Source organism: Dasypus novemcinctus, chromosome 22 (genome assembly GCF_030445035.2).
Source record: "Dasypus novemcinctus isolate mDasNov1 chromosome 22, mDasNov1.1.hap2, whole genome shotgun sequence".
NCBI lineage: Eukaryota > Metazoa > Chordata > Mammalia > Cingulata > Dasypodidae > Dasypus > Dasypus novemcinctus.
Genome location: NC_080694.1, coordinates 44,728,983 through 44,738,558, shown reverse-complemented (window position 1 = coordinate 44,738,558; position 9,576 = coordinate 44,728,983). Strand labels below are relative to the sequence as shown.

At 39.1% G+C, this 9,576-nt stretch overlaps 1 long non-coding RNA gene across 1 annotated transcript in view; it reads left to right on the top strand.

Moving 5' to 3' along the window:
• Positions 1-9,576, top strand: part of LOC111763165 (uncharacterized) — a 112,869-nt gene that overhangs the window by 61,183 nt on the left and 42,110 nt on the right. The window lies entirely within an intron of this gene.

The following is a 9,576-nucleotide window of genomic DNA, read 5'->3' as shown; positions in this document are numbered from 1 at the left end:
ATATTTCTGTGGGGAATAAAAGGAGATTCCCAGAGTCATGTTTGTGCTAGCTTTTTTTTTTATTCTCACCATTTTTTGTTATCAATTTTTAAAAACTTTTCTGTGAAGTATAACAAATGTACAACTTGCTATATTTTCGTATATGTATACACATGTATAGCCATTGCCCAGATCAAGATGTGGAACATTCCCAGCTCCCTAGAAAGGCTTCTCCTGCTATTCTGATAGGATATAGGAGATCCTCAGAAGCTGGCAGATATCTGGACTGCAGTGCCTGCCGTGATACTTTCTAGATGTGTAGTACCCAATGGCTGTTCAAATTAAATAATTGGATATGGTTCTCCCATTTCTCTTGCCATTAAATATCATGTAGTATTTATTTTTGCTCCTAGTTGTGAAGCTATCACACATCCTTTCCTTGTGCCTTTGGAAAATATGTGCCTAATTTTCCCTTTATGTCCCAGGGAAATTAGCTCTCTATAAAACCTACTTCACACTGGCATTTTTCCCTCCAATTTTATTGTAAAATAGATACCATACAATTTGGCATTTTAGCCATTTTAAATATACAATTCAGTAACATTGTTTATATTTATGCTCTCACCATCATCCACTACCCAAACTTTTTCATTATCTCAGTACATCTCATTAAGCAATAATGCCCCATTTCACCCTCCTCCTAGTCCCTGATAACCTTAAATCTATATCCTATCTCTCTGGATTTGCTTATTCTAGTAATTTCATATAAGAGAGATCATACAATAGCTACCCTTTTGTGCTTGGCTTATTTTACTTGTCTTTAAGATTCATCCATTTTTTAGAATGTATCAGAACTTCATTGCTTTTTTATATGTATATAGAAATTTTATTTGTTGATTTATCTGTTGATAGACTCCTTTGGCAATTGTGAATAATGCTACTATGGCACATTGGCTTTTGAGATCTGTCTTCCTCTAATATATCTGCAGCCCTTATGTGCTTGTGAACATTTGTGAATTAATACTGAAAGAGATACTTGACATTTGGTAGGGGTCTTAAAAAAAAAAACAATAGAAGACATATTCTCATCAAAAAATTTTCTATTATGTTCATGAGAGGGAGGGAGTTTGGTTGAATTCCAGATGCAGCAAGTGCTTGGTGCATAATTATAAAACAAAATATTGTCAAGTACAAAATGGTTTAATATTGACTCGAGCTGAAATAGACTAAAAGCTTACAGGGGATGTGGAAGGCAGAGCGAAGTGGTAATTAGACTGGGAGCCCAACTGAAAAGGGAAGTTTCCTGGATGAAGAATTAAGTTCTTGAGAGATACAGAGAGAGTGGAGGAGAGAACATTCTAGACTGGTGGAAAGATTAAGCAAAGACTTAAGGACGGACCTGTAATGAGTCTTGTGAAGTGCAATCACATTGTCTAGGTTCGAAACAGGCTCTACTGGGAAGAAATAAGAGAGGAAAGGGAGAAGTAAAAAGCCTATTGATGGAAATCTTGATTAATAAGTTGAATTTTTTCATTGTCTACCTGGATGTATAGTATCTGCAGAAGTTTGCTTTGCAGCTTTGGGAAGGGCAGAGAGAAAGACTGGATTCATGAAAACTAAGGAGGAGCTGCTTCCACAGTCCATATGTGAACCTGAATTTGAGTGTGTCTTGGTTTCCTGGGGCTCCCATAACAAAGTACTCCCAAACTGGGTGGCTTAAAATGACAGAAATTAATTGTCTCACAGTTCTGGAGGCAGAAGTCTGAAACCAAGGCTTTGGCAGGGCCCTTGCTCCCTCTGCAGTCTATGGGGAGCATCTTTCCTGGTCCCTTCTTGGCCTCTTCCTAGCTTCTGGTGGTTTGCAGCAATCCTTGGCATTCCTTGGCTTGTGGCTGCAACAGTTTAATCTCTGCCTCTGTCTTCACATGGCCTCTTCTCTCGGTGTCTTTCTGTGTCTGTGTCCAAATTTCCCTTTTTTTTATAAGAACACCAGTCATATTGGTTTAAGGGCCCATCCTACTGCAGTATGACCTCAATTTAATGTAATTCTTTCTGCTTCCAAATATGATTACATTCACACAGAAACCAGAGGTTAGGACTTCAACATATCTTCAACATACCTTTTGGGGGCCACAGTTCAACACCTAACCATAAGGAAGAGGTGCGTCTAAGAACTTCCCGTACGGTTTTAGAAGGTGAAGGGAGTCAGGTGTTCACACCAAGGATGCTGGTGTTAGTCACAGAAATGAGAAAGTTTGGGAGCGGGTGGCCCTCTGGGGAAGCCCTGATGATTTATCTCTCTGTTCTGTTTGGTGTGGGCATATTAAATGCCTGGTATTTGGGCAATACTAATCCAAATCTGGAATTACTAGAGCACAGAGCAGAAACAAGGGAGATATTCTAACTCTCTTTCCTCCCCTGGGATATTTCGAATCAGTAAAGCTTGTTCTGCCTAAAGTTAAGGCTATTTTCACCCAATCTGTTATCTTCTAGTCACATTTAATGTGTTTATATGTATGCCCTCCAGGGCAAGTATGAAAGAAATAATTAGGACACACTTGGAGAAACTGGTGTGGCCGCCACTTTGTGGCCAGGTAAGAGGAGCCTTTGCAGCTTAAAAGTTTGACTGATCCCTTTTCTGCCAACATGTGAACATCCCTGGTTTGGAGCCGGCAGAGGCAAGCAGTAGAATCTACAACAGTACCTCAGACCTTAATGGCACCAAAAGCTAGACAGTGGGATGATCGTGTCTCTTTAAAAGATTCCAGATGATGAATAACTCTTTTTTATTCATCAACTATTTGTAAGTACTCCAACAAAGATAGACACAATCAGAACACACTCTTTGGGGGTGGAAACTGATCCCAGGCTAGAATTTGTACATTCCTCTCCTGCCATGGACAGCATGTATTTCATAATTGTCCAGGTGAATAATCAAATACCAGACATTATTTAGGGCACAGGAGCAGAGCTGCAGGGGCAATAAGAGAGTGGGGGAGAGTACCTTCTACCTCTCTGGTCCTAATCAGTGGACCATGGACATAATAATACAGTCCAGCCAGGCCACACTGGCTGCTGGGGCACGAGGTGTACTCAAGGCAGCACAGAAGCGAGCCAGGTAGCTCTTTCTGCCAGAATTTTTTCAGTGAATTGTTGGGTAATTTATGTCACTGAAGAATACAATCTGTCATCTTCCAGACAGCAAAAAACAGCATATACACTCACATACACAGGAAAAAAAAGAAAAAAGAAAGGAAGGAAATAAAAAATCAGAAAAGAGCAAGTAATGTTCTCTGCAATAAGGGATTTTTAAAAAGGAAGGAAATAAAGATTTTTAAAAAGTGCAAGTAATAATGTTCTTTGCAATATAGGATTTTTAAATGCATAGTATTTCCTCTATGATTTTTTCATTTTTTTCATTTCCTTTTTTGTTTATTCTTTTCTTTTGCCCCTATGAGTTTTTTAAATGCAATATCAGATTTTATGCATAGAGTTGTTTCTGTATTTTTTTTTTAATGAAATGAAGTTTTCCCAATTTATTTTGTGCCAATTCTACAGATGTTAAAAAAGAAAATTTTTGTATGGGAATCCCTTATTTTTTTTATGTAATATTTTATGTAATCTTAATATCTTTTAAAAATAAAAAATATATTTTAAAAATTTCTTCATTGTCACTAAGATATGATGAATTCATTTTTAATTTTGGCATGGCACTTTTTGGCTACTCTATCCAAAATGGGGCACCATAAATGGCTCATACAATGAAGGCAAGACTTGTTGCTTTTCCACGATTATGCCATAGCCAGACATACACTTTTGTATTAAAAGCTTCCTTGATCAACTGCATTGATTAAATGACACTGGTAACCCAAGTTCATAATAGATGATGAATCCTGTATTTTAACTCAAGACATGCAACATAGAAATTTGGAAAAAATATTGCTGTAATCATTCTGGGCATTTTTGTCTTGTGTAAGTCAATTTTAGATTTGATTGGTCAAAAATCTATTACAGTTGAAATAATATTGTGGGATTTGGCACAATCTATAAAATTCAGTGAAGGCTTTTAAGTCAAGGCAGTCATGCAGCTGAAGTCATGGTTGACCTTAAGAAACGTTGTGAGGGAGTGGATGTAGCTCAATTGTTTGTGCACCTCCTTTCCATGTACAAGATCCTGGGTTCAGTCCTCAGTACCTCCTAAAATTGTGAAAGAAGCAAAGTGGGTCTTTGGTGCCTCTTTTTTGGTGAGTATCAGTTCCCCAAACCACGCCCTTCATCTGGACTGGACCTCCCCTGAAAGCCCAGAATGACTGGGTAATTTTCTTTACCCCTTATCCACTAAAACGTTATCTCCTTCCCCAGGCATTCTTCACCATAGACCAACTATAGTAAATATTCTGATAATCTAATCCTTTTTGCTGCTAAAAGTGTGATTCTTGTACAAGCAGTAGCAGCATTCCTTGGGAGCTTATTTGAAATGCAGAATCTCAGGCACCATCCAAACTTGCTGAATCAAAATTTGCATTTTAGTAAGATCTCCAGGTGACTTCTCTGCATGGTGAAGATCCTTGTTCTGTGATGTTGGCAGGCAATTCATCTTACAGATCAATAGCTATTGTTAATATGGACCCTCCAAAGAAAATACTTCAATCCAAAGCAAAAACCCTGTAGGACAAAGATAAGCATGGGAAGCTTGGATATAGGGTGGGAAATATTAGGTAGTAAGCTGACCTTTTCAAGGCCACTAAATAATAACTATGGACTTCTAGCCTCATTCACCTTCTGAGCGTCTCAGCCTTGACTGTGTGCATGCTATTCAATTCTGATTATCAGAGCATGAGATTGGGACACTCCTCCTCAATGTTGCAAGAGGCACTGGTCTGAGGAGCAAGAAACATGACCTTGACTGATATGGGTGGCTCACTTAGAATTTCCATGGCACGACAAAGAGAGGACCGAAAATAAATGTCGAAGTTGATAATTCTTGATGGTTCTTGTATACATATGCTCATGACCAGAAAAGAACAAATGTGTAACTATGCGCATAGTTTCATAACTGTCAAATATGGAGTGTTCTCAGAAAAAAATATAGAATATAAAAATGCTCTGGGAAAAGAAAGAGTTGAAATAAAGGGAGGAAAAAAAAGATGGCCACTAGGAATTGGATTTCATAGGTGGGTTTATAAAGGATGAAGGTAGGGATAAAGGTGATCAGTAGACCATGTTTGGTGGGTCATTAGTGGAGGATCATTAAAAGATAAATAACAAGGCCTGCTTGCCAATCAGGATAATGTCATAGTCTCTGTTGGCAACAACAAAGGATCATTGAGGACAGCCACTACAACAAAAAAATGCATGCGTAGTCCATTCATAGATGCATGTCCGCTGTTACTCTTTGTTCCCAGAGACTGTTTTTGTACCCTCTTTCTGTAGAAAGATTATTTAAGTTAAGAGGGGAGTGAATGTGTCCTCTAAGCTTGAAACTACAACAAAAACATTTTCTCGCTTTGGTATTCTTGACATTCTTTGTATTGTCATGGAATTTGTTTTTTGTAGCTGGACTGTAAGAGCATATCATTTCTCAAACCCAGGAATCCCTCAGCAAACAGAGGCAGCAGAATTGGCTTATGCAAAGGGCAAGTCTGTTTTTTCTCTGGCTCCTAAGTATACACAGTTGTGCTACACTAAGAACTTACTAAAAACACTTCTGCAAGTAAGAATAGAACATCTATAAAAGTAAAAATAAGTGACCAAATCCATTTTATAATCAGTGCTTTGCAAGCTTCTTAGGGAGAATAATACTGGACAGATTTCTGTGCTTGCCCATAAAGGAACTGGTCCAGCCTAAACTTTGTCAGAAGGCTTATTAGGGTATTCTGAGTAACTGAGATACTCAAAACTCAGAATGTAGAGTAGCCCCCTGACTTCAGCCTAAGACTTCAACATCCCACTTTAATCCTAAATGCAGTACTGTTTCAACTCCGCAAACCCGTTGGACACCCAAAGCCAGCTTCATCAACAGTCGTACATTCATTCATTGACTCATTGAAGAAATATTTATTGTGCCTTTGGTATGAGCTAGGTACTCTGTTATGCTTTGGGGATATAAAGATGAAAAGACAGTCAAGTGTGGGAGAGACATATAAATCAAAAATTTGAGTGTAGTGTGATAGTGCTGTGATGGAGGTAGGACCAAGCAGACCACACAGGTGGGGGTAACTAGCTCAGTCTTGGGGCAGCAGGGGAGCTGGGAATAGCATTCCAGACAGGGAACATTAGATGGGAAAACTAATCAGGTGCAAATGAGTACAGTCATTTGAAGTCAAGAATTTTAGGAGAACAAGGCACATGTGGGAAGAGTGACAGGCTGGATGATACTGCCTAATTTAGGGGATCTTAACCTCTCTGTCTCCAAATGCTTCCTCATTGACTGGATGCTTAACATACTCCCATCTCTCATGACTTCGAATTGAGGAACAGGCTCTGTTAATATTGAAATATGTCTTTGAGGAGGTAAAATGTTTAAGCATATTAGCCCCCAGAAGATAGCTTAAATGAGCAAGCTGTAAAAGAATAAAGCTTTAGTTATATAAGTGTTGGTGGAGGCAAAAACAAAGTAAAAAAAAAAATTCTGAGCATGAAGGTTTTAAAATCAACCATTTCAGCAGCACATGCAAAACAGGGAAGGTAGCCCTGGATGCTTGAAGAAATCTGTATCAACAGAGAAAAGGAGAGTATAATAAGAAAGCCGAGGACCTTAGCACAAAAACAACTTTATTATTGCCGGTTCATTTGGATAGATATTGAAGACCAGAATACTCTCGCCATAACAACCTCCAAGTTGTTAAGGAGGAAGCACTTTAATAAAAGCACCTCTTCTGTTGTAAAAGGTCTCATCTATTTTGTGATGCTTGAACAGAGGGTGAGAGTCTTGGTGCTTTCTTTCCTCATTCCCCATACCCTGCATGTGGTGCTTCTCACTTGTTAGTGGGCATGTAGATCACTAGAGGATCTTAACAAAACGCAGATTCTGATTGAGACGGTCTCCTTCGGGCCTGAGAATATGCATTTCTAATAGTCTTCCCAGATGACGCTGATGTTGCTGGTCCAGAGACCACACTTTTGAGACACGTGGATCGAGGAGGCTGACCTCCTCACCATCTCTGTATCTGTTCTTTTGTCTTTTCGCCTTTGCTACTACCTTAGTTCAGGTCCTCTGTGCCTGTTCTCTGGAGAATTGCTTCTGGGCTCACGTCCACCAATCCGTTCTCCACCTGGGCTCAGAGTGATATTTCAAGAAGGAAACATGACCTTTATTACACTTCTGCTTAAATCCCTTCAAAGAATCCCATTTGCCAAAAGAAGATTTTTCCTTAAATCCATTAATTATTTAGTATGGAAATTTTCACACACACACACACGAAAGGAGAGAGAGTAATACAAAGAACCCTCTGGTACCCATCTCTCAGCCTCATACAATAACCATTCATTTCCTGATATTTTTATCACTTTTTCTATTTGTATTTTACCTATCACATATTTTAGATAATTTTAAAGTGAATCCCAGAAAATAGTTAATATGCATCTCTCATATTTAAGGACACTTTCCCCCCACCCAACATGTTATTATGAACATTTTCAAACATGGAGGAAAGTTGAAGGATTGTACAGGGAACACCCATTTATCACCTCCTAGATTCTCCCACTAACATAAAAAAGCTATTTTAAAAATTTGTCTTTTAGTTGAATTCTTTTAATATGGAAGCATTCCTAGAATCCATTATAATGTATATAAGTGATATAACTCTAGCCAAAGCTGAGAGAAAGGCCTGGGTTCCAATGAACAATTAAGTCCAGAAGCCATTTCAGGTTAAAACCATTATATACCTTTTGACAGATTATTCTTGTTTCCCTTCTTGGTAAAATGAGTATAAAATTGCATTCTTGTAGAGTTATTTTCAAGATTAAATTAAATGTTTTGCATAACATGATGATACTTGGAACATAGTATGTGCTCAATAAATGTTTGTTCCGCTTCTCCCAAAACTTTACAATTAGATATGCTTTCCTTTGACTAAAACCTTCTTTCCCTTTATTATAATGCCAGTAATATTGGGAAGAGTAATATAATAGGCCAGTTAGTCTGTTCTCTTTTCTTGTGAGCAGGCTTTGATTGGGGTAGATGGAATTGCTAGAAGAAAATGAAGAAACAATCCCTGAACAACTGGGGAGAGGGAATGGAGAGATTTCTAGGAGGGTAGACAAATCTACAGAATGTGGGGCCTAAGGCATTGAAAGATAGGGTCAGATCACAATATGCTTATAACCACTCCAGTGTTTTCATATCAATTAATATTGAATGTTTAGAATAATTAAGCAAGTTGTGCCCAAAGTGGCATTTGCAGTCAGGTATTTCATACTTCCTAACAAAGAAGTTAGAGCCTGTTTCCCTTATTCCTACTGTGTTAGACTACTTACTAGTTGTGGCAGATTGAGATTATTTATGAATCCCCAGAAGAGGGATTATGTTTGTAAACTGGTCTGTTCCTCTGGGTGTGATACCTTTTGAATGCATTAGATTCAGCTGACATGTCTTGATTAAATTACCTGTTAAGATTAGGTCTTTGATTCAGCCATGTCAGTAGGGTATGACTTGCTTGAGTCTCCACCTCCTTGGTGGGCTAATACGAACAGGCATTTTCTCAAAAGGAAGACATAGAGCTGCATAGATGGGGCTGAGGAGAGAACTTTGATCCTGCTGCCCCGGGAATAGAGATGAGTCATTCACCTGATAGTTTGCATCTGAGCCTGGAAAGAAAGAAGGTCTAGGACAGCCTGTAGCTGAGAGAGAGGAAGCCTGAGCCCTCCCAGAGATCACCTGCCATCTTGCTTCAACACATGGCAACTGACTTTGGTGAGAAAACAGCCTTGAGTTGGACTCTTTAGGGCCTTGTAACTGTCAGCTTTTACCCCAAATAAATATCCTTTATAAAAGCCAACAGATTTCTTGTACTTTGCATCAGCACCCCTTTGGCTGACTAATGCACTAGTCAAGGAAATAAATGGGGGGCAGCAGTCTCAATTGAGCCCTTCTCCTTGTCCACATCTATCTCCACCTTTTATCCCCTAACCCCCCTCCCTACCCCCTAGAGCCCATGTGAATTGTACCCCAAAAGGACTCTCAGTAAATGGTCTCAGCTGACTGACTTTGGACACCTTTCTAGAATTGTCCTTCCCCTAATTCATCACAACAAACAGTTGAACAACACATTGTAGGTATTCTCAGGCAGCCCTGAAGAATGTTCCAAAATATGAATGAACATGTTGCTCATTTCACTAAATAAGAACAACTTTATGTGAGACCTGAACCTTGTTCCCTAAAGGATTTTATTTGCCGTTCCTGGTGTTAGATCAGGAAGCCAGAATGAAGACAGTGCACTCTCTGTGCCCTCCAGCAAAGCATTTCCTCCTCAGGACACTGGTCAGTCTGAGCCATTCCTCGGTTCCTAGGAGCCCTCAGGAGAAGAGCTTCAGAAGGCCTTATCAAGCTGCGGCTCCTCAAAGCCCCCTGCAATATTATTAAGGCAAAACGATCAT